The sequence below is a fragment of the Pan paniscus genome, chromosome 12 (assembly GCF_029289425.2).
Source record: "Pan paniscus chromosome 12, NHGRI_mPanPan1-v2.0_pri, whole genome shotgun sequence".
In the NCBI taxonomy this organism is placed as follows: Eukaryota; Metazoa; Chordata; class Mammalia; order Primates; family Hominidae; genus Pan; species Pan paniscus.
Window position 1 is genome coordinate 82265928 of NC_073261.2, and position 23284 is coordinate 82289211.

Genomic DNA, 23284 nt, shown 5'->3' on the forward strand with positions numbered 1-23284 from the left:
ATGTGGTGGTGCACACTTACAGTCCCAGCTACTCGGAAGGCTGAGGTGGGAGGATCACTTGAGCTCGGGAGGTGGAAGTTGCAGTAAGCTCTGATAGTGCCACCACATTCCAGCCTAGATGACACAGAGAGATCCTGTCTCAAAAGAAAAAGAAAAAGAAAAAAAAAAAAAAGCAGCTGTGCTTGGGATAGATGATTTCTTGAGAGAACAAATTGTGAAGGAAAAATGGCCTTGAATTTTTTGTCATTTAATATATGTATTATTATATGTGATGTTTGTTTTAGATTTTTTTGGCATGACTACTCATAAACAAATATTTTAGTTTTCAAAGCGCATTTGTACACATTCTCTCATTTGACCTTCACAATAGTCCTCTAAGAAAGTATTGTGATATCATTCCTATTTCATAAATGAAGAAACTGAGGCTCAGTGACATCAAGTTTGATCAAGTGATCAGTGACACTGATCAAGTTTAATGTCATTAATCTAACAAGGATACAACACCGACTCAAAACCAGTGCTGTTTCTGTACTCATATTTCATCTTTGTCTTCTTATAGCAGGGGTTTTAAGATGGTTCTGGTTTTTGTTTTCCCTTTAGAAACTATTTTTTTCTATTGAAGTATAAAATGGATACCAAAAAGTGCACAAATCATAAGTGTATAAAGCTCAATGAATTATCACAAACTGTATACACCATGTAACCACCAACAAGGCATGAAATTGGTCATGACTGGCACCCCAGAACTCCCCTTCTGCCCCCTCCCAATAGCTATTCTCTCCTTCTTCCCCAAAGGAAATCACCTTCTTGATTTTTAATATCATAGATTTGCCTGTTTACAAACTTTATATAAATGGAATCATGCATACAGAGAAGAGTAGCATGGCCCCTGTGGAAGAATGACATGCAAATTTATGAAGCATTCATTAAAAAATAAATAAATATATATATAAATAAATAAATGGAATCATGCATTATGGATAATTTTGTGTTCAACTTCTTTTATTCAGGTGAGATTTGCTTGCATTTAAGTGGGTAACAGTACATTAATTTCTATTCCTACATTGTATTCCATTTTATGAATACAGTATGATGCATGCATCCATTCTATTATCTATAAATACTTGAACTGTTTCCAGTTTGGGGCTATAATGAATGATACTGCTATGGTCATTCATGAATATATCTTTTAGTACACCACATATATGCCCTATTAAGTAAATACCTAGGAATGAAATTGCTAAGTCAAAAGTTCAGACTTAATAGCTACTCCTGGCAGTTTTCCAATGTGGTTAGATCAATTTATGCTTCCACTCCTCTGATACAGAAAAATTTCAGTTGCTCCATATTCTCATCAACACTTGGTGTTTTCTGCTTTTAACTTTAGCCATCCTAGTGAGTGTGTAATGGTATATCTCAGTATAATTTAAACTTGCTTTTCCCTGATTTCTCTTTTTTTTTTTTTTTTTGAGACGGAGTCTCGCTCTGTCGCCTAGGCTGGAGTGCAATGCCGCGAACTCGGCTCACTGCAAACTCCACCTCCCAGGTTCACGCCATTCTCCTGTCTCAGCCTCCCGAGTAGCCGGGACTACAGGCGCCCACCACCACGCCCAGCTAATTTTTGTATTTTTAGTAGAGACGGGGTTTCAGCATGTTAGCCAGGATGGTCTCGATCTGCTAACCTCACGATGTGCCCGCCTCGGCCTCCCAAAGTGCTGGGATTACAGGCGTGAGCCACCACACCCAGCCGCTTCAGTGTTTATTTTATTTTATTTTATTTATTTATTTATTTATTTATTTATTTATTTATTTATTTATTTATTTTGAGATGGAGTCTTGCTCTGTCGCCCAGGCTGGAGTGCAGTGGCGCAATCTCGGCTCACTGCCAGCTCTGCCTCCCGGGTTCATGCCATTCTCCTGCCTCAGCCTCCTGAGTAACTGGGATTACAGGCGCCCGCCACCACGCCTGGCTAATTTTTTGTATTTTTAGTAGAGATGGGGTTTCACCATGTTAGCCAGGATAGTCTCGATCTCCCGACCTCGTGATCCACCCGCCTGGGCCTCCCAAAGTGTTAGGATTACAGGCACGAGCCACCGCGCCTGGCTTTTCCCTGATTTCTAATGAGTTTGAGTACATTTTTATGTTCATTGGTCATTTGACTATCCTCTTTTGTGAAGAGCCTATTCAAGATTTTGCCCATTTTTCTACTGGTTTATAGGAATTCTTTATGTATTCTGAACATAAGCTCTTTGTAATATGCATTGTAAATATCTTCTCTTCCTCTGTGGTTTGCATTTTTAGCTTTGAATTTTTGACTTCAAAGAAATGGAGACATCTTATTTGCATTTTTCTACTTCTTTTAAAAACATAATGATTTTGATTATTTGGGATAAAATCCAATGGAACCATATGCTCAAATGGCATTCCTCTCTCTCTCTCTGTTTTAGTCAGGCCCCAAAAGCTGAGACCAATCCATTGGGGACTAGTACTCCCACAGTCACTCTGGACCTGTTAAGATCATAAACACACTTCTGGCTTTCATGAACCCATCATTGACCTTCAAAGTATGAGGAGGTTGAGGTAGAAAGAGCGAGAGTGAGGATTTCTTTAGAAAGTGCTTTCTCCTCCCCTGACTTTCACATGCGGGCAGGGAGAAAGGTGCCTCCTCTCCTCACCTCAAGCCAAAGGAAAGGTGCCTCAAGGAGACCTCCCAGAATTTGTCCCCTGGAGTTTCAGGAAGAAAGACTTGGGTCTGATCCTCGCCAAGTATGAAGGTAGAAAAAATGGCCAAAGGTTCACCTGTTCGCAAGGTCACATTGGGTGTAAACTGGACTTTCTTTTCTTTTTTTGTTTTTTGAGACAGAGTCGGTCACCCAGCCTGTAGTGCAGTGGTATGATCTCAGCTCACTGCAACCTCTGCCTCCAAGGTTCAAGCGATTCTTCCGCCTTAGCCTCCTGAGTAATGGAGACTACAGGCACCTGCCACCACGCCCAACTAATTTTTGTATTTTTAGTAGAGACAGGGTTTCACCATGTTGGCCAGGCTGGTGGACTTTCATTTACAGTGGGTAAAGGAAAATATTCCCAGGGAACAAAGTGGAATCCACAAAAAGTGCTGGATGTCTCTGTTTTGTTGTTGTTGTTGTTGTTTTTGAGACAGTCTTACTCTTCGCCCAGGCTGGAGTACAGTGGTCCAATCTCTGCTCACTGCAACCTCCACCTCCCAGATCAAGCGATTCTCCTGTCTCAGCCTCCCGAGTAGCTGGGATTACAGGCATGTGCCACCATGCCTGGCTAATTTTTGTATTTTCAGTAGAGATGGGGTTTCACCATGTTGGCCAGGCTGGTCTCAAACTACTTATCTCAAGTGATTCGCCTGCTTCGGCCTCCTAAAGTACTGGGATTACAGGCGTGAGCCACCACACCCAGCCTCAGCTTGTTGTCTGTTGCTATAATATAATACCACATTGAGTGATTTATAAAGAAAAAAGATTTATTTGGCTCACGGTTCTGGAGGCTGGGAAGTCTGAGGTGGAGAGGCCACATCTGGGGAGGGTCTTGCCATTTTATCCCCTGGCAGAAGGTGAAAGGGCAAGAGAGTTCATGAGACAGAGAAAGGGAGCCAAACTCCTGTGATAACGAGCCCACTCCTGTCATCTGCATTAATCAACTCATGAGGACTAACGCCTGTTGAAGTTCCCACCTTTCAACACTGTTACACTGGCAATTAAATTTCAACATGAGTACCCGAAACCGGGTAATTGGAAAAAAATGTTTCAACATGAGTTTTGGAGGAGACATGTAAACCATAGCACTGCCCCTGGCCCCTCAAACTTCGTGTCCTTCTTATAAACAAAACACTTTCATTCTATCACCAAAGTCCCAAAAGTCTTAACTAATTTCAGCATCAACTCAAAATTCCAAAGAGTCTCATCTAAATTAGATATGAATGAAAGCCAGGTGTGGTGGCTTACACCTGTAATCCCAGCACTTTGGGAGGCTGAGGCAAGTGCATCACTTGAGCTCAGGAGTGTGAGACCAACCTGGGCAACATGGTGAAATCCCGTCTCTACGAAAAATACAAAAATTAGCTGGGTGTGGTGGCGTGCGCCTGTAGTCCCAGGTATGCAGGAGCTGAGGCAGGACAATTGCTTTAGCACAGGAGGTAGAGGTTGCAATGAGCTGAGATGGCACCATTGCACTGCAACGTGGGTGACAAGAGTGAAGCCCTGTCTCAATAAATAAATAAATAAAATGAAATAAATTAGATATGAATGAGACTCAAGGCACAATTCATTCTGAGGCAAATTCCCTCCAGCTGTGAGCCTGGGAAATCACAACATTATCTTTTTCCAAAATACAATGGTGCGACACACATAAAATACACATTCCCGTTCTAGAGGGAAGAACTAGACAAAAAAGGAGGGTTAACTGGTCCTAAGCAAGTACAAAACCCATCAGAAAAAAACAACATTAAGTCTTAAAGAATAATCTCCTTTGACTTCATGTCCCATATTCTGGACACACTGATGTGTGGGTTGGCCCTCAAGACCTCAGGCAGCCCCACCCCTGTGGCTTTCGTGGGCTCAGTCCACTCAGCAGGTCTCACAGGGTGAAGTCTTGTGCTCGTGACTCTCTCAGGCTGGCATTGTACATTTGTAGCTCTACAGTTCTGGGGCCTCATTGGTGGTCCTGCTCCCACAGCTCCACTAGGCATTACTCTAGTGGGGACTCTGCGGTGGCTCAGCCCTATGACAAGTCTCTGTCTGGACCCACAGACTGTCCATGACATCCTTTGGAATCTAGGTGGAGGAAGCTATGCCCTTATAACTCTTGCATTCTATGCATCTGTTGAATGAGCAGCATGTGGATGCTGTCAAGGCTTACCAGTTATAGACTCTGAAGCAGTGGGTGGAGCCACACCTGGGCCCACTTGAGCCGTAGCTGGGGCAGCTGAGGAAGGCTATTGGGATCAGAGACCTGTGGCAGCCCTGGGAAGGAGCTTGCGGAAGGTGTCCCAGGCCTATCCCCTGAAACCTCCTATAGCTCTGGGCCTGTGCTGTAAGGGGCAGCCTTGTAACTCTCTGAGATGCCTTCAGGGTATTTTTCCCACTGTTTTGGTAACTAGCACCTGGCTCCCTTCTATCTACGGTAAGCTCTTTAGCAAATGGTTGCTTGGCCACAGCATTGGTTTGCTCTCCTAAAAAATGCCTTTTCACTCTCTACATGACCAGCCTGCAAATTTTCCAAATTTTTCTATTCTGCTTCACTTTTAAATATAAATTCCTGGCTGGATGCAGTGGCTCACGCCTGTAATTCCAGCACTTTGGGAGGCCGAGGCGAACGGATCACTTGAGGTCAGGAGTTTGAGACCAGCCTGGCCAACATGACGAAACCCCATCTCTACTAAAAATACAAAAATTAGCTGGACTTGGTGGCATGCGCCTTTAATCCCAGCTGCTTGGGAGGCTGAGGCAGGAGAATCACCTGAACCTGGGAGGCAGAGGTTGCAGTAAGCTGAGATTGTGCAGCTGCACTCCAGCCTGCATGACAGAGAGACTCCATCTCCAAAAAAAAATTATAAATTTAAGTTCATGTCTTTCCTCTTGCATCTCACTGTATGTGACTAAAAGTAGACACATAGCAGCCCAGATGCTTTGCTGTTCAGATATTTTTTCCTGCCAGATATCCTAGTTCATTGCTCTTAAGATCTGCGTTCCATAAAGTTCTTGGACACTGACACAATTTTGCCAAATTTTTGCAACTGCATAACAAGAATGGCCTTTACTTCAGTTTCCATCACCTTCTTCCTCATTTCCACCTGAGACCTCATCAAAATGGGCTTTACCATTCATATTTCTACCAACGTTCTGATCAGAGCCATCGATTAATCTCTAAGAGTTTTCCCTACAGCTCTTCTCCTGAGTCCTCATCAGAATCTCCCTTTATGCTCCATTCACAGCAATCCAGGCTTTTTCTAGCCTGTTCCTCCAAATTCTTCAAGCCTCTACCCATCATCCAGTTCCAAAGACACTTCCAAATTTTCAAGCATTTGTTATAGCAACAGCTCCACTTCTTGGTACCAATTTTTGTAGTCTGTTTTCCACAGCTATAACAGAATACCACAGACTGGGTAATGTATTAGGGAAAGAGATTTATTTGGCTCATGGTTCTAGAGGCTGGGAAGTCCAAGACTGAGGGGCTGCATCTGGTCAAGGTCTTCTTGCTGCATTATCGCTTGTCAGAAGGTGGAAGAGCAAGAGAGTGCACGAGACAGAGAGAAAAGGGAGCCTGCAAGCCTATAATAACTAATCCACTCCTGTGATAATGGCATTAGTCCATGACCTAATCTGGATTAATGGCAATTACATTTCAACATGAATGTTGGAAGAGACATTCAAACCATTGCACCTGGGATGAACTGAAGAGAAATCTTGCCTCCTCGCTCCTCAAGGAGTGAAGGAACCACCAGAAGCCCAAATTGAGGAAGTCATCAAAAGCTGACAGCCAGAGAAGTGTTGTCTGCATCAGGGAACTGCAGTCAGGGTAGGTGGGGAGAGAGGGGTGACCTGGGAGAGAGAGTCAGCTTTGGGCATTTTCCATTCCCAGAGGGCACTGATGCCAGAGGACACTGTACTAGGTATAAAAGACTGTTTGCCTTTTCCCCTAATCCCCTTTCCCCACTGGTACAGGGTGGAGAGGTCAGAAACAGCAGTTAGCAAGTTCAGGAGGTGGTATGGGAGGAGAGGAGTGGCTGACAAGCCTGCCTCTCCTACCTCTGGCTCTGATGCTTAAGGCAGCCCTGAGCTGGAGAATCAGAGAAGATTTAGCTTTGAACACATTTGGAATTTTGAAACTGCCCTGGACAAAACTGGAGTTATGTGACTATAAGCCTGGACTGGACTCTTCTACAAATTCTCTTCTCAGCTGTTTCTATTCTGAAGCTTAATCCATCTATTGAGTTTTCAATTTCAATGATTAAAATTTTCATCTCTAGAAATTCTCTTTGGCTCTTTATCATATTGGCTTAACTATTTTTATAGTCTTTTGTTCCTTGCTCATATTTTGAAACCACCCTTTTATTTCTTTAAATATACAAAACAGTAATTTGATGTCGGATCTGACAATTTCAACATCTGAAGTCTTTGCAGATTTGATTTTGCTGTTTAGTGTTTTTTTGTTTGTTTGTTTTGTTTTTTGTTTTTTTGTTTTTTTTGATTTTTTGAGACGGAGTTTCGCTCTCTTGTTGCCCAGCCTGGAGTGCAATGGCTCACTGCAATCTCCGCCCCCCAGGTTCAAGAGATTCTCCTACCTCAGTCTCCCAAGTAGCTGGGATTACAGGCACCTGCCACTACGCCCGGCTAATTTTTGTACTTTTAGTAGAGATGGGGTTTCACCATGTTGGCCAGGCTGGTCTCGAACCCCAGATCTCAGGTGATCCACCTGCCTTGGTCTCCCAAAGTGCTGGGATTACAGGCATGAGCCACCTAGCCTAGCCGATTTTGCTCTTTGGTTTTGGCTATTTCTTGGCTTTGAGTGCCTTATTTCCTTGTGTCATTAGATCTTTCACTGTGAGCTGAATCACTGGCTTTAGCTTTTTTTTTTTTTTGAGACAGAGTCTCGCTCTGTCACCCACACTGGAGTGCAGTGGCGCAATCTCGGCTCACTGCAAGCTCTATCTCCTGAGCTCACGCCATTCTCCTGCCTCAGCCTCCCGAGTAGCTGGGACTACAGGTGCCCGCCACCACACCCTGGCTAATTTTTTTTGTATTTTTATTAGAGACAGGGTTTCACCATGTTAGCCAGGATGGTCTCGATCTCCTGACCTCATGATCTGCCCACCTTGGCCTCGCAAAGTGCTGGGATTACAGGCATGAGCCACTGCGACTGGCCAGCCTTAGCATTTTATTGGCAGGATTTCTTTGAGGTCCAGGTTGAAATTGCAATCCTCTTGCCTATTTACTGAAGGAACTACCAGCCTGGGACCACTTCAAGTTATATGACTCTATTAGTCTGTTTTCACATTGCTATACAGCTGTGAGTCAATTAAACCTCTTTTCTTTATAAATTACCCAGTCTCAGACCTGAGAATATGGCAGACCTGAGACTGGGTAATTTATAAAGAAAAGAGGTTTAGTTGACTCGCAGTTCCACATGGCTGGGGAGGCCTCAGGAGACTTACAGTCATGGCAGGAGGGGAAGCAAGGCACATCTTACATGGTGGCAGGAGGTGGTGGGGGCAGGGGTGGGGAGTGCCACACTTTTAAACCATCAGACCTCATGAGAACTTACTATCATAAGAACAGCATGGGGGAAATCTGCCACCATGATCCAATTACTTCCCACCAGCTGCCTCCGCTGACACATAGGGATTATAATTTGAGATGAGATTTGGGTAGGGACACAGAGCCAAACCATATAAATGATCATTTTAGGTTTTCAAACCTCATAGGGAGCATGCTATTGGACTAAAAATCCACTTGGAGGCCAGTCTGTGGTAGCAAATGCCCAGGGGGGAATTTTTCTATCTTGTTCTCCTTACCCAGAGTCAAGTTCAAGATAAGCAAATTGTTTGCTGTTCACCACTTTTTTTTTTTTTTTTGAGACGGAGTTTTGCTCTTGTTGCCCAGACTGGAGTGCAATGGCATGATCTCAGTTCACTGTGACCTCTGCCTCCTGGGTTCAAGCGATTATCCTGCCTCAGCCTCCCAAGTAGCTGAGATTACAGGCACCCGCCACCATGCCTGGCTAATTTTTGTATTTTAGTAGAGACAGGGTTTCACTATGTTGGTCAGGCTGGTCTTGAACTCCTGACCTCAGGTGATCCACCCACCTCGGCCTCCCAAAGTGCTGGAATTACAGGCATGAGCCACTGCGCCCAGCCTGCTGTTCACTTCTAAGTGGTAAGTCTATTTCTCTCTGGGATTTGGGGCAGGGAGTTCTCAGCTTTATGGGGACCCTGTAGTAGACTCTCTACTTGGGTAGGCCCTAGGTATTATCTTCTGTCCCCCAAACACTGTGCAGCCTTCAGAGTAGAAGTTCAAGGTCTCCAGAGTTCTTCAGAAACCTTAGGACTAAGCCATCTTTGGTACTCACTTTACCTCTTAAGATTCCTGCTTTCACTTCAGTTTAGGCCTCAGGAGGTTTCCTTGTAACACAGCAGTCAGGAAGACCTTTTAAATATTTAAATATTGCTTTTTGTTCATTTGTTCCAGGAAAAACCCCAAGTGGGGATTTATCAAACCTTTTATAGCCCTTTGACTACTCACCAAACCTGTGTCACTTTTCTCCTGGGCACACATACTTCTGGAAATCTGAAGTAGACCCCTTCATGTTTGAAAGAGACCCAATGACTTTTGTTATCTTGGAGTAACTGGGTATAATGGCTTAGTTTTCACATGGACAGGGTCTGTAAAATATGATAACAAGGCTGGGCGCGGTGGCTCACGCCTGTAATCCCATCACTTTGGGAAGCCGAGGTGGGTGAATTACCTGAAGTAAGGAGGTTGCCACCAGCCTGGCCAACACGGTGAAACCCCATCTCTACTAAAAATACAAAAATTAGCTGGGCATGGTGGTGGGTGCCTGTAATCCCAGCTACTTGGGAGGCTGAGGCAGGAGAATCACTTGAACCCAGGAGGAGGAGGTCGCAATGAGCTGAGACCGCACCATTGCACTCCATCCTGGGCAACAAAAGCAAAACTCCGTCTCTAAAAAAAAATATATATATATGATGACGAATAGGATTACTTTCATAATGACACATGCTGACCTCAGCTTCATCTAAATATTGATCTCATACTCTTCACAATTCAGTGACTACCTATAGATGCCTTTAACATTTCTAAAGAAACATTACAAAACTAGTGATAATGCTTCTAAATTACTGAAGTTATCTTGCAGAGGAGTGAATTGAGGCCACAGTGAAATGTAGCATTCATCAACATACATTCAAGTAAAATGTTGTAGCACTCCTCAACATATATTCAATAAATATGTTCAATACAAGTGGAAGTTTGCAGCAGTGAGGTCAAAGAAGGCAAAGAGAGTAGAGAACATCTGCCTGGGAATGTAGGGTGACTGCAACTCCTCGAGCATCTGCAGTCCCTTAACAGCACTGTAGATAACTCCAAGTGGGGATTTATTTTTATTTTTGTAGAGACGGGGTCTTGCTATGTTGCCCAGGCTGGAATTGAACTCCTGGGCTCAAGCAGTCCTCCTCCCTTGGTCTCCCTAAGTGCTGAGATTACAAGAATGAGCCACCATGTCTGGCCTGCCATAGGTATTACATTAACAAACACACTCAAGTGTCTTAGTCCATTTCTGCTGCTATAATAAAATACCTTAGACTGGGTAGTTTATAAACAACAGAAATTTGTTGCTCACAGTTCTAGAGGCTGGGAAGTCCAAGATCAAGGTGCCAGCAAATTTGGCGTCTAATAAGGGCTGCTCTCTGCTTCAAAGGTGGTGCCTTCATGGCAGGGCACAGTGGCTCACATCTGTAATTCCAGCACTTTGGGAAGCCAAGGCAGGCAGATCACTTGAGATCAGGAGGTCAAGACCAGCCTGGCCAACATGGCAGAAACCCTGTCTCTACTAAAAATACAAAAATTAGCTGGACGTGGTGGCACGCATCCTATAATCCCAGCTACTCAGGAGGCTGAGGCAGAAGAATCACTTGAACCCAGGAGGCTGAGGTTGCAGTGAGCAAAGATCACACCACTGCACTCCAGCCTGGGCAACAGCGTGAGACTCTGTCTCAAAAAATAAAAATAAATAAATAAATAAAACTTATCTGGGCAACAATTTAAATTTTTTGAATACATATTAGATAATACTACTTTATTAATGCACAATTTTTTTGTGTGAGATAATAATATTGTGGTTATATAGTAAAATGTTCTAATTCTTAGGAGATATATACTCGGTGCTTAGGGGTAAAGTTTCATGATATCTTTAACTTACTTTCAAGTGATTTAACAAAAAAATACAGATAGTTAGAGGCAGATAGATAAGCAAATGCTATAAAAGTTAATGATAGGTGAGTCTAGGTGAATGGTATATCAGTACTCGTTGTATTATTGTTTTCAACTTTTTATAGATTTGGCATTTTTCAAAATAAAAAATTTGGAAGGCCAGGTGCAGTGGTTTATACCTGTAATCCCAGCACTTTGGGATGCCAAGGTGGGAGGATCACTTGAGACCAGGAATTCAAGAGTTTGAGACAAGTCTGAGCAACATAGCAAGATCCTGTCTCTACAAAAGTGAAAAAATAAGACCAGGCGTGATGGCTCACACCTGTAATCCCAGCACTTTGGGAGGCCAAGGAGGGCGGATCACAAGGTCAGGAGATCAAGACCATCCTGGCTAACACAGTGAAACCCCGTTTCTGCTAAAAATATAAAAAATTAGCCTGGCGTGGTGGCAGGCGCCTGTAGTTCCAGCTACTGAGGAGGCTGAGGCAGGAGAATTGTGTGAACCCACGAGGCGGAACTGGCAGTGAGCCGAGATTGCGCCACTGCACTCCAGCCTAGGGGACAGAGCAAGACTCGTCTCAAAAAAAAAAAAAGTAAAAAAATAAAGTTATCTAGGTATGGTGGTGCACGCCTGTAGTCCCAGCTGCTAGGTAGGCTGAGGCAGGAGAGTCCCTTGAGGCCAGAAGTTCATGATTACAGTGAGCTATGATTGTACCACTGCACTCCAGCCTGGGAGACCTAAAAAAGGAAAAGAGAAAACAAAACAAAAAATACTTTGGAAAGTTTGTGAAAATCTGTCATGCTTCTGAATTGCGCCTTGGAATTTACACTGAAGAGACAAGCAATGAATTACACAGTGATGGGAAACTACCACATTAAATGTTTATGTCATTCTCTTACAAAGCTTGTGATTTTTTTTGTAGGTGTGGTATTATTCAATTAAAAGCTGTAAAAAACAGAGAGAGAGAGAAAAAATTACCAAAGGTCACATAGCTTACTGGTGGCAGAGCTGAGATAGAAACTCTCATGCTCACACTCCCCTCCTTTATGGAGAGGAAAAAAGCCTCAGGCTTGTTATGCTCCGAAATCAAATAACCTAGTTCCCAATTTTGCAGAGGGTCGACCTTAAAAATAATTTTGAAACAATTCTTAAATACTAAAGATAGTCACATAAAAAAAAGGAAAAGAATGCTTTAAAAACACTGTTCCATTGAGCCAAGCTTGAAAATATGTTTGAGATTTATAAGAGGATTTGAGGATTTAATAAAATCGTGATTTAAAAACAAGAGAACAAGAGGCTCTTTGATATGGATTTAACAAGAGTTAAGGAACAGTTAGGAAAGACTCACTTCCAGGTAGTCTAATTAGTATGAAACATTTGTGGGGAAAAATTAATCACTGAAGCAAATAATTATTCTGAAAAACAATATGATTTTATAAACATCACTGCCTTACACCGACTGACAGATCTTTGCATTTCTTGCCCAGCGTTTCACAAGTCTGTTCTCAGACCTCTTCTGCTCTTTGCTCTTTCTCAGCCTCTCATATGCTCCCCTTTCCTTATCCAATAACTCAATGCCAATGTCTCCTAAAATCTGTATCTCTGGTGTTAAGCTCTTGCTAGGCTTTGCAAGTACATTTTCAACTGCCTCTGGATCTGCGCTAGGGTATCCAGTTGCCATCTTAAACTCAAAACAAATTCGTCATCCTCCCTTAAGATTTTTTTTTTTTTTAAGATGGACTCTCACCCTGTCACCCAGGGTGGAGTGCAGTGGCACCATCTCAGCTTACTGCAACCTCTGCCTTCCGAGTAGCTGGGAGAATGGGCACGTGCCACCACACCAGCATAATTTTTGTATATTTAGTAGAGATATGGTTTTGCCATGTTGGCCAGGCTGGTCTTGAACTCCTGACCTCAAGTGATCTGCCTGTCTTGGCCTCCCAATGTTCTGGGATTATAGGCATGAGCCATCACACCTGGCCCCCCTTAAGATTTGATTCTCCTTCTAATTTCTCTGTTTCTGTTCGTGACACCATCATCTTCTCAGTTATCAGCTCTAACCCTTGGAATTTTCTTTTTAATCCTGCCTTCTCTCTGCCCTATATGTTTTCAAAATTCTGTGTGTTATACTTCCATGGTGCCATGCAGGTTTGCTCCATTCTTTCACTTCCTGTTATCTACTCTAATTACCTCTAACCCAGGGTTTTCCCAAGTAGAGTGCAATAGATATTTTGGACAAGATCATTCTTTATTGTGAGAAGCTGTTCCATGCATTGTAGGATGTTTAACAGCATCTTTGACCTCTACCCACTGATAATTGCACCCCCCTCAGTTGTGAAAATCAAATATATCCCCAGACATTGCCAAATATCCCCTGAGGAAAAAAATCTTAATCCCCAGTTGAGAGCTACTGCTCTAACCAAATAATTGCCATAGCCTTCTGTTAGAAAGATCTTCCTATTTGTTGGGGTCCTATCACCAATTCATTCCAGACCTTTCTACTGGTTTAGTCTTCTTAATGTTTAGCTCTGATCCTATTATTTCCCTTTAGTGGTTCCCTCCCGTCTACATAGTAATCCACAAATTCCTTTTAAGCATTCCTACTATACGGCCTTCACCTATACCTCAGTCATATTTCCCACTGCTACTCTCTACATTACTTGTTCCAACTTTGTGACCTCTGAAACTTTGCCTATGATATTGATTTATTCCTTATGTATTCATTCAGCAAATATTTATTGAACACTTATTAAATATTAGGTACTATTTTTGGCATTGAAGCTATTAAGTGAGACATGGCTCCTGCCTTCAAGGAGCTTAACATTGAGTGGTAGAAGATTAACAGTGGTCTTGCCAACAGTTGCTATGGCCTGTCTAGCATCCCCATCTACTTTTCTATTTTGGAAAATAATTTCCATAAGATTCATCTAGGACTGACCTTCCCAAACTTCCTCTTCCTACCATGAAAGGGCTGAATGCATAATCCAGGCCTGATCAGTCAAGGACACCATCTTTCTCTGGCTACACTGATTGGTTCAGGGGTGGGAATGTGATCCAAGCCAGGCCAATCAGAATGCAAACCTTGAACTTTGCTGCTGTGCACTAGGGTTACCAAGCTGTTAGAACATGTCTTAGTTGGGTGCAGTGGCTCACACCTGTAATCCCAATACTTTAGGAGGCCATGGCAGAAGGATCACTTGAGGTCAGGAGTTCAAGATCAGCCTAGGCACTATAGTAAGACCTCAACCCTACAGAAAAAAAAAAAAAAAAGAGCGAGAGAGAACATGTCTTGGACATTTGGTGGGAATAGTCTCTGCCACATGGAGAGAGAGCCTGTCCTAGGGACAGACAGATATAGTGTATTCTACTGTAATTTTTTGAGCCCTTGGAGACAGTTATTCCTGAGGTAAATCCCAAAATTACCCCCCGGAATTATTAGTTATTTAAGCCCCAAATTCCTTTCTAAGCAACCCTGTGCTCTCCAAGGGTTTTCTGTCTCAGTGAATGTCACTGCTCTCCATACAACTGGCAAACTAGACCCCGAGGAGTTATCCTGAACACTTGCTTCTTTCTCACCCCCATCTCCAGTCCATCAACAAGTCTCTTTTTTTTTTGAGATGGAGTCTCACTCTGTCGCCCAGGCTGGAGTGCAATGGCAAAATCTTGGCTTACTGCAACCTCTGCCTCCTGGGCTCAAGCGATTCTCCTGCCTCAGCCTCCTGAGTAGCTGAGATTACAGGCACGTGCCACCGTGCCCAGCTAATTTTTGTGTTTTTAGTAGAGATGGGGTTTCACCACGTTGCCCAGGCTGGTCTTGAACTCCTGACCTCAGGTGATCCACCCGCCTCGGCCTCCCAAAGTGCTGGGATTATAGGTGTGAGCCAACGTGCCTGGCCCCATCGCCAAGTCTTATCAAAATTCCTCAACCATCCACTTCTTTCATCACCTGCTAGTGAGCTGCTAATCCAAAATCTTCTCATGTATCTTTTGGGAGGCTCCAACACACTGATGTATCTTCATCATCTCTGGACCCTATCCAATCTCCTTTTCCACCAAAGCTAGAGTAATATTTTCAAAATGCAAATCTGATCAAATTATTACCTCCTCCCTTATTACTTTCCCATTCTTCCTATTGTCCATCCTCATTTGGTGCCTCCCTCCCTTTCACTCTCTATGCTCCAGCCACATAGGCTTCTTACAGCCATTTTTTCTCTCTCCAAGTTCCCTCCTAAACAACAGCATCTTTGCATACACTAAGTCCTCTGCCAGGAATATTCTCCTCCTTTCGTTTCACTAATTAACATATATATATCTTTTAGAAATCAGCTCAAGCATTGCTTCCTCAGAGAAGCTTCCATCCTTTCACTAAATAAAATCCAAAATTCTTACTATGTTCTATTAATTAATTGGGATGAATTAATCAGGACTTACTTTGCAGATAATTGAGGTGACTTTACTAGTAAATGGTAATACATGAAATGGAACATAATCTAAGGAATTAAGTGCTTGCAAAAATATTGGAAGGGATTGTATGCAGATTCTAGGCTGTGCCTCCAGGAAGGAGTCTGCTACAGTCTAAATGTTGGTGTCCCCTCAATATTCATATGTTGGAACCTAATACCCAATGTGATAGAAATAGGATATGGGGCTTTTGGGAAGTGATTAAGTCATGAGGGTTTCCCCTCATAAACTAGATTTAGTGCCCTTATAAAAGAGGCTTGAGAAAGCTTTCTTGCCCATTCCATCATATGAGGGCACAGTGTTCGTCTCTTCTGCCATGTGAGGACACCACAACAAAGTGCCATCTTTGAAGCACATAAAAAAAGGAAGTCACATGAGCAATGGTATAGATATTACAAATCTCTACCTTCACCACCTTCCTGGTACTTTCATCTCTACCTTCTATAATCCCACTCTTTCCCAGTTCTTCACAGTTCTCAGTGAGAAAAATACAAAGGTAAGATCAAGAGTGAGAATTCACAAGGAGTGCCCCAAATAGGTCCAAGAGGGGAGAGTTGGGAAACCTGAGTTGAGGGCAAGGAAAAGTGAAGACCAGAAGTAGGTTGCAAAGTTATAGGGGTGAGTACTGATCCAAAGTCAGGGAAACAGCAGTTCCAGAAACAGAGCTAAAGGGCAGATAACACATTAATGATGTTCTATATAAAGAATCCTACAGGCCAGGCACTGTGGTTCATACCTGTAATCACAACACTTTGGGAGGTGAAGGTGGGCGGATCACCTGAGGTCAGGATTTCGAGACCAGCCTGGCCAACATGGTGAAACCCCGTCTCTACTAAAAATACAAAAAAAAAAAAAAAAAAAAAGCCAGGCCTGGTAGTGGGCACCTGTAATCCCAGCTACTCAGGAGGCTGAGGCAGGAGAATCGCTTGAACCCAGGAGGTGGAGGTTGCAGTGAGCCAAGATAGAGACACTGCACTCTAGCCTGGGCGACAGAATGAGACTCTGTCTCAAAAAAAAAAAAAAAAAAAAAGAGAATCCTACAAATCATTAAGAAATAGACAAATCATAAGCGAGGGAAAGCAGATGATACAAATAGACATTTCACAGAATAAGAACAAGTGACAAAAAATACAAAAAATTCTAAATCACGAATAATCAAAGAAATGAAAATTTTAAAAATTAGGAGATACTATTGGTTTTTCCAATTGGCAACAATGAAAATAAATAAGATCGAGCAATGGCGATAAGGGAAACTACTCTGATCGTACACAATTTGTGGGTGTGTAATTTGACAGACGGTTTCAAATGCTCGGCCTTGGAAACTAAAATAAGGAAGTGCTCCTCCAAGGACATACAGTAGCATGGTTTAAAATAGCTGAAGATTGGAAATAACCTTAATATCTGTTAATATTGAATGGTTAAGTAAATCAAAGTACATTTGTCTTATTGGATACCACATGGCCATAAAGAATGAAATTTATCTATATTGAAGCTGTCCTCACAGGGTTAACAAGAATTCTGGACAGAAATATAGTTATAATTAAGCATTAATGAGGCTGCAAGTTGGCCCACTTCCTTGTAAAATCATGTAGCACTAGATACTGATGATTTGGATCCCCATTGCTCCTATAGATAAGATGTCTGATGTTGGAATCATAAGGTTTTTGTTTGAAAACTGCTTAGGGCCGGTTACAGTGGCTCATGCCTGTAATCCTAGTAATTTGGGAGGCCAAGGCGGGTGGATCAGTTGAGACCAGGAGTTCAAGACCAGCCTGGGCAACATGGCAAAACCCCATCTCTACTAAAAATACACAAAGTAGCCAGGCGTGGTGGCATATGCCTGTAGTCCCATCTATTCAGGAGGCTGAGGCATGAGAATCACTTGAACCTGCAAGACAGAGATTGCAGTGAGCTGAGATTGCATCACTGCACTCCAGCCTAAGTGACAGAGAGAGACTCTCAAAAAAAAAAAAAAAAAAGAGAGAGAGAAAGAAAGAAGGAAAAAAAAAAACTACTTAGAATGTGTTTCAGATTCTGAAATCCACTGGAACAGCTGATACCACCCAGTTTGAAGACCCCCATAGAGAAACTAAATCAGCATGAGAATACAGTTTCTTCATTTCTCTGTTCCATGACTTTACCCTGCATTCTTCAACCAATCAATGATCTCCACAGTTTGGCCCATTCCAAAACCCTTAAGATCCCTAGCTCCAAACTCCCTGGGGAGATGGATTTGAGGTTTCCTCCTATCTCCTTGTTCGGTGGCCCTGTGAGTAAACCATTTCCTCTGCTGCAACCTGGTGTCTCAGCATATTTACTTGCCATGCATTGGGCAATGAACCTATTACAGTTACAATATCATCTCACATGGAACTATATCAATGATATATTGCTAGGTCTTTAAAGCAAATTGCTACGTGTAGTATGATCCAGGTAGAGTGGGGAACTGGACTTATATGTCTAGAAGGATGCACATCAAACTGTTAATAGTTACCCCTAGAACCTGGGGTTTAAAAAAGACCTGTTTTAAGAATAAAGTACAAAGGAAGGGGAAAAACTATGAAAACTTGTTTCTATTTTTAATTAGATCTCTGTGAGAGATTTGTTCTTAGATGAAACAATTACTCCTTTTTATAACACTAGTGCTCAGTGTTAAAAATTAAAATTTAAAAATAAGAAAATGAATTTTAAACACTTTCTTAAGAATAAAAATGTCATTTTGAGAATAATCTAGTTATACAGCAATAATTAATATGAATTCCTTTGTCAGAATTTAAATAACAGCTAACATGTTTTTGAGTGCTTACTGTATGCCAGGCACTATACCAAGCATATGCTGTTTCACCCAATTTTTACAACCCTATAGAGTGAGCACTATTCATAATTCACCATTTTAGAGATGAGAAAACTGCGGCTAAGAAAAGCTGATGAGAAAATTTAGACTGGGGACAGTTCAGCATAACATCTAATTGATTGGCACACAGTTACATTGTTGGTGAATCACAGCGAGAATTTGAAGGCAAGGGTTTTAATTCCAGAGTCCACATTCTTGACCACCATGCTGCAATTATTCTCTATTACTTAGAGAAAACAGAGAGGATTAATGTCATGATTGAAACTACCTGGCATCAATGTCACAGCTTCCAGAAAAGCTCAGCTCATCCTGTGTTGAGAGAAATATAATTAAAAACAAAATCTTCTCCCAACCCAGAAAACCCCTCCGTAAAGGTAGAAGAGAAAGACAATGATTTTATTATTGAATAAGCATTAAACCAGAATGTGATGCACAATATAGGAAACCTACTAAAGGGTTTGCAAAGTTAGAAAGGAATTTGACTCTTTTTATAGCTAAGTGGATACAAACTCTCTTAGTCTGTTCTCTGCTGCAGTAATAGAATATCAGAGACTGGATAATTGGAAAGTAAAGACATTTCTTTCTCACAGTTCTGGAGGCCAGAAAACCCAAGAACATGGTACTGGGATCTGGCAAGGGCCTTTGTGCTGCGTTATCTCACCAGGGAAGGTAGAAGGGCAAGCAAGCACGAGAGACAGAGAGGGAATGGGAGCCAAACTTTATCCTTTCATTAGGAACACACTCCTGCAATAATGCATCAATCCACTAATGAAGGAAGGCAGAGCCCACATGATCCAACCACCTCTTAAAGGTCTCTCGTCCTAATACTGTCACAATGGCTATTAAGTTTCAACATGAGTTTTGGAGGAAACATTAGAACCATAGCCCAATCCATGCAAACTGTTAGATAGGTTTTGCAATTTGGAATCAGGTGACAATGTAGGCAGGTCCATCATTTCCCACAAAACTGAAAGATGGGAGTGGCATCAGGTGGTGCGTTATCTTCTTAAATGATAACATTTCAAAGCGATGACTCCCAAGTCCTTGAGGAAACATTCCTGAGTTGTGAGACTGGCCAGTGGCTTATTTAGCCATTAAAATAATTTACATACTTTTGACAAGGACAGAGAAATAAACTCCAAAAGAAAAGGAAGAAGTGAGAGAAAATACTCTTCCCTTATTTTTCTGCCGAAGGAAATTTTGCATTTGCCCTTACATTTCATCTAGCATTAAAGATCAGTCAATATTCTCAGACTTACTTCATACACTATTTTTTCCCTGTATTTATTTATATCTAATTTTATGTTGCTTTGTAAATTTTTGCAAGTCATTTTCTTGGACTGATATAAACTCTATTTATATAAACTTGTAATTCCTTTGCCAAGAAGAAGGACGTAGAAAATCTTATGAAATGATTACAGCTTTCAGCTCCAAGAACTTAGGAGCAAAATGTGAAGTTGTTGGAGTTCAATCCATTGCCAAACAGACCAGAGTCAGGCAAGAGAAAGGGTCTGGGGCCCAAAGACAACACATGAGTCTGCCTTTTGGAAGTTATGAGCAATTCTGTCCCAAAGAATTTGTGAGCAGAGAATATATTTAAGTCTACCTTAGTAGTAGTTCCCAGGTAAGTTAGATAGATAAACCTTTAAATACAGTTTAGAAAATTCCTACTCAACTATTTTTTTTTATACTCAACTCATGGGGCTCAGGACACAACAGCCCAACAAACGTAGAAGACCAGAATATGCCACCCCAAAATATGTCTCTTTAGCATATTGATTATTTTGAGAAACTATAGACATAGTTATCCTTTTGTAAGAGAAATTTACATCTGTAAAGGAAATCTCCATTTGTAAGACTGTCTTCTCTGCACCAGGAAGAAAAGGGTGACTAAATCATAAGAGACTCTTGAACAATGGAGAAGGCATGGATTTAAATCTGCATAATAAATACTACCTTTGTTTAATGTACTTTTCCTGGCCATCTCATTTTTCCCTTCTTTCTTTGTTTCAGAAAAAGGTAATATTTAAGCCTGAAGTTTAAACTTTCTTTGAGATCCACTCTGAAGATTTATTAATTTCTTGGGGTTTGTGCTGCATTCTGCCCCTGGCTCCCACCATGTATCCATGAGGCATGCATGTTAATAAACTTCTGTTTGATTTTCTCTTGGTAATCTGTCTTTTGTTAAAGGGACTCCCTGTTAATAATTATGAAAGGTAGAAAGAAAATTATTTTTTCTCCCCTACACAGCTTTGGCTCACACCTGTAATCCCAGCACTTTGGGAGGCTGAGGCAGGAGGATTGCTTGAGGCCAGAAGTTCAAGACTAGCCTGGAACAGAGGGAGATACCACCTCTACAAACAATAAAAACAAAAAAATTAGCCAAGCATGGTGGTGCTTGCCTGTATTTGCGGGGCTGAGAGAGGAGGATCATTTGAGTTCAGGAGTTCGAGGCTGCAGTGAGGTACGATCACACCACTGCACTCCAGCCTGGGTGACAGAGCAAGGTCCTGTCTGTTTGTTTTGTTTTGTTTGTTTGTTTGTTTAAGTCATTTACAAAGCTAACTGATATATAATGAAAGAAGTAAAATTAGGAGGCTGAAGGAAATAAAAATATTTTCCCCCCAAATATATTTTGAAATGGCTGCTGCCAAGCCATCTAACTAAGGTAGCCCTCTGAAACTACTTTTCACTGGGAAAATTTGCATCTCTAGAGAGTCTCCATTATTCATCCAGGCCCTCCTTTCTAGGCCTTTCCCAGATCTAGGAGAGATTAACTGAGAATCTGACACCTTTCAAAATCTGGGAAAAAAAAAAAAAGATTTACCATCTATTGTCTCTGAGGGCTGCTACCTAGAATGCTTCATCTTTATAACAAGACCAACTCGCTGGGCATGGTGGCTCACGCCTGTAATCCCAGCACTTTGGGAGTCCGAGGCAGGCAGATCACGAGGTCAGGAGATCAAGACCATCCTGGCTAACATGGTGAAACCCTGTCTCTACTAAAAACACAAAAAAATTAGCCAGGTGTGGTCACGGGCACCCGTAGTCCCAGCCACTCGGGAGGCTGAGGCGGGAGAATGGTGTGAGCCCGGGAGGCGGAGCTTGCAGTGAGCCAAGATCGTGCCACTGCACTCCAGCCTGGGTGACAGAGCGAAACTCTGTCTCAAAACAACAACAACAACAACAACAACAAAAAAAAAACAAGACCAACTTTACTAGCCAAGCCTCTTCCTTTCACCCTCCCATTACCTATCTTGCCACTAAAATCTGTTTTTGGCCACACTCTGAGTCCACATTCTTTCTGTAACTTGAAGATGGTATATGAGCTTCTGTACCTCATTAGCAGGTTGGGTCTTCACTGGGAAGGTTTCTATGTATGTATATACATGTTAAATAAATTTGTGTGCTTTTTCTCCAGTTAATCAGTCTGCCTCATGTTGTTGGCAGTGGCAAATCCATACAGGTCTGCAGCAACCTCAATTCTTGCCTCCTCAGAAGAAATAATTTGTCCAAAGGGCATAAGGCAAAGTGAGAGACTGAGGCAAGTTTTAGAGCAGGAGTGAAAGTTTATTAAAAAGTTTTAGAGCAGGAACAAAAGGAGTTAAGTACACTTGGAAGAGGGCCAAGCAGGTGACTTGAGAGATTCAGCTGAGCTGTTTGATTTTTTTTTTTTTTTTTTTTTTTGAGATGGAGTCTTGCTCTGTTGCCCAGGCTGGACTGCAGTGGCACCATCTCGGCTCACTGCAACCTCTAGCTCCTCGGTTCAAGTGATTCTCCTGCCTTAGCTTCCTGAACAGCTGGATTACAGGTGCCTGCCACCACGTGTGGTTAATTTTTGTATTTTTAGTAGAGATAGGGTTTCACTATGTTGGCCAGGCTGGTCTCAAACTCCTGACCTCAAGTGATTCACTTGCCTTGGCCTCCCAAAGTGCTGGGATTACAGGCATGAACCACTGCACCTGGCCACTTTTTGACCTCTGACTTGGGTTTTATACATTGGCATGCTTCCGAGGTCTTACATCTCTTTGCCCCTTATTCTTCCCTTGGGGTGGGCTGTCTGCATGTGCAGTGTGTTTACTGAAATTGCGTGCAATGCTCATTTGAGGCATTTTTCCCTCACTGGTCAAGTGTTCCTAGAGGAATGTCATACAGTAGTTAAACTCCACCATTTTGCCTCAGTGCGCATGCTTGAGCCCATTTGCCCAGCTCCCGAGATCTTATCGGGAAGTTGCTGATCACCAGTTTCAGGTATTTTCTATCTATTGGGAGACTGCCTTTCCCTGGGACTGGCTGCAACCAATTATTATTTCAGAGAGACAGCTTAACAACCACCTGACCATCACCTGATGGTCACCTGACATTCCTGGGTAGGGGTCAGGGAGGCTCTCTACTGCCCTACTCCTCTCTGCCTAACTACCTACTTAACATGTCTGTTATTTTTCAATGAAACTTTAGAGGGCTATGACCTAGGACAAAGACTTGAGATAGTGAATAAGAATAACCTTATAAGTTAACCTTAGAGTCTGATTTTAGATTGCAGTTTTAGGGGTCTCCTTTGAAGAGTTAAAATGCAAATATTACTAGCAAGGAACTCACTTTAAGTCCTTATCAATTAAGTGTTCCATAACTTCTTCCTATCAATTAATAATATTAGCAGAGAAGAAAGGTCTCCACGTGACAGGGACTGGGAGGAAATTACAGTAAATTCAATTCTGGAGGAAAAATAGCCGTACTAAAGGAGTATAGACTGCCTGCCAAAGATAGGTTTCAGTTACCTCTGTTTTGTTGAAGGCCTAACCTAAGAGAGGATGGACTAAACCAGATGATATTTCCAAAGTTAGCTCAAGGCCAAATTTTGTGATAATGAAGCTCATTTTCTGCCCCTCTCATAACCCCATGTTGATTTTATGCCTCTCTTCAAAGCCTCTAGAGCCCTCAAACTGCTCCTTCTAGGCCTGCTATCCTGGCTGACTCAAGATGATGCTCTA

General features: G+C 42.2%; 1 long non-coding RNA gene and 1 other non-coding gene across 2 annotated transcripts in view; one reads left to right on the forward strand and one right to left on the reverse strand.

Moving 5' to 3' along the window:
• Positions 1–827: 827 nt before the first annotated feature.
• On the forward strand, positions 828–934 carry LOC112438952 (U6 spliceosomal RNA). The gene has a single exon (XR_003027265.1). It is a non-coding gene; the product is annotated as a U6 spliceosomal RNA (small nuclear RNA).
• Positions 935–3549: 2615 nt separating this feature from the next.
• Positions 3550–23284, reverse strand: part of LOC129397173 (uncharacterized) — a 73475-nt gene continuing 53740 nt past the window's right edge. The window contains exon 3 of the long non-coding RNA XR_008624364.1: positions 3550–3574. This is a non-coding gene — a long non-coding RNA (uncharacterized LOC129397173). The remainder of the gene's footprint in view (positions 3575–23284) is intronic.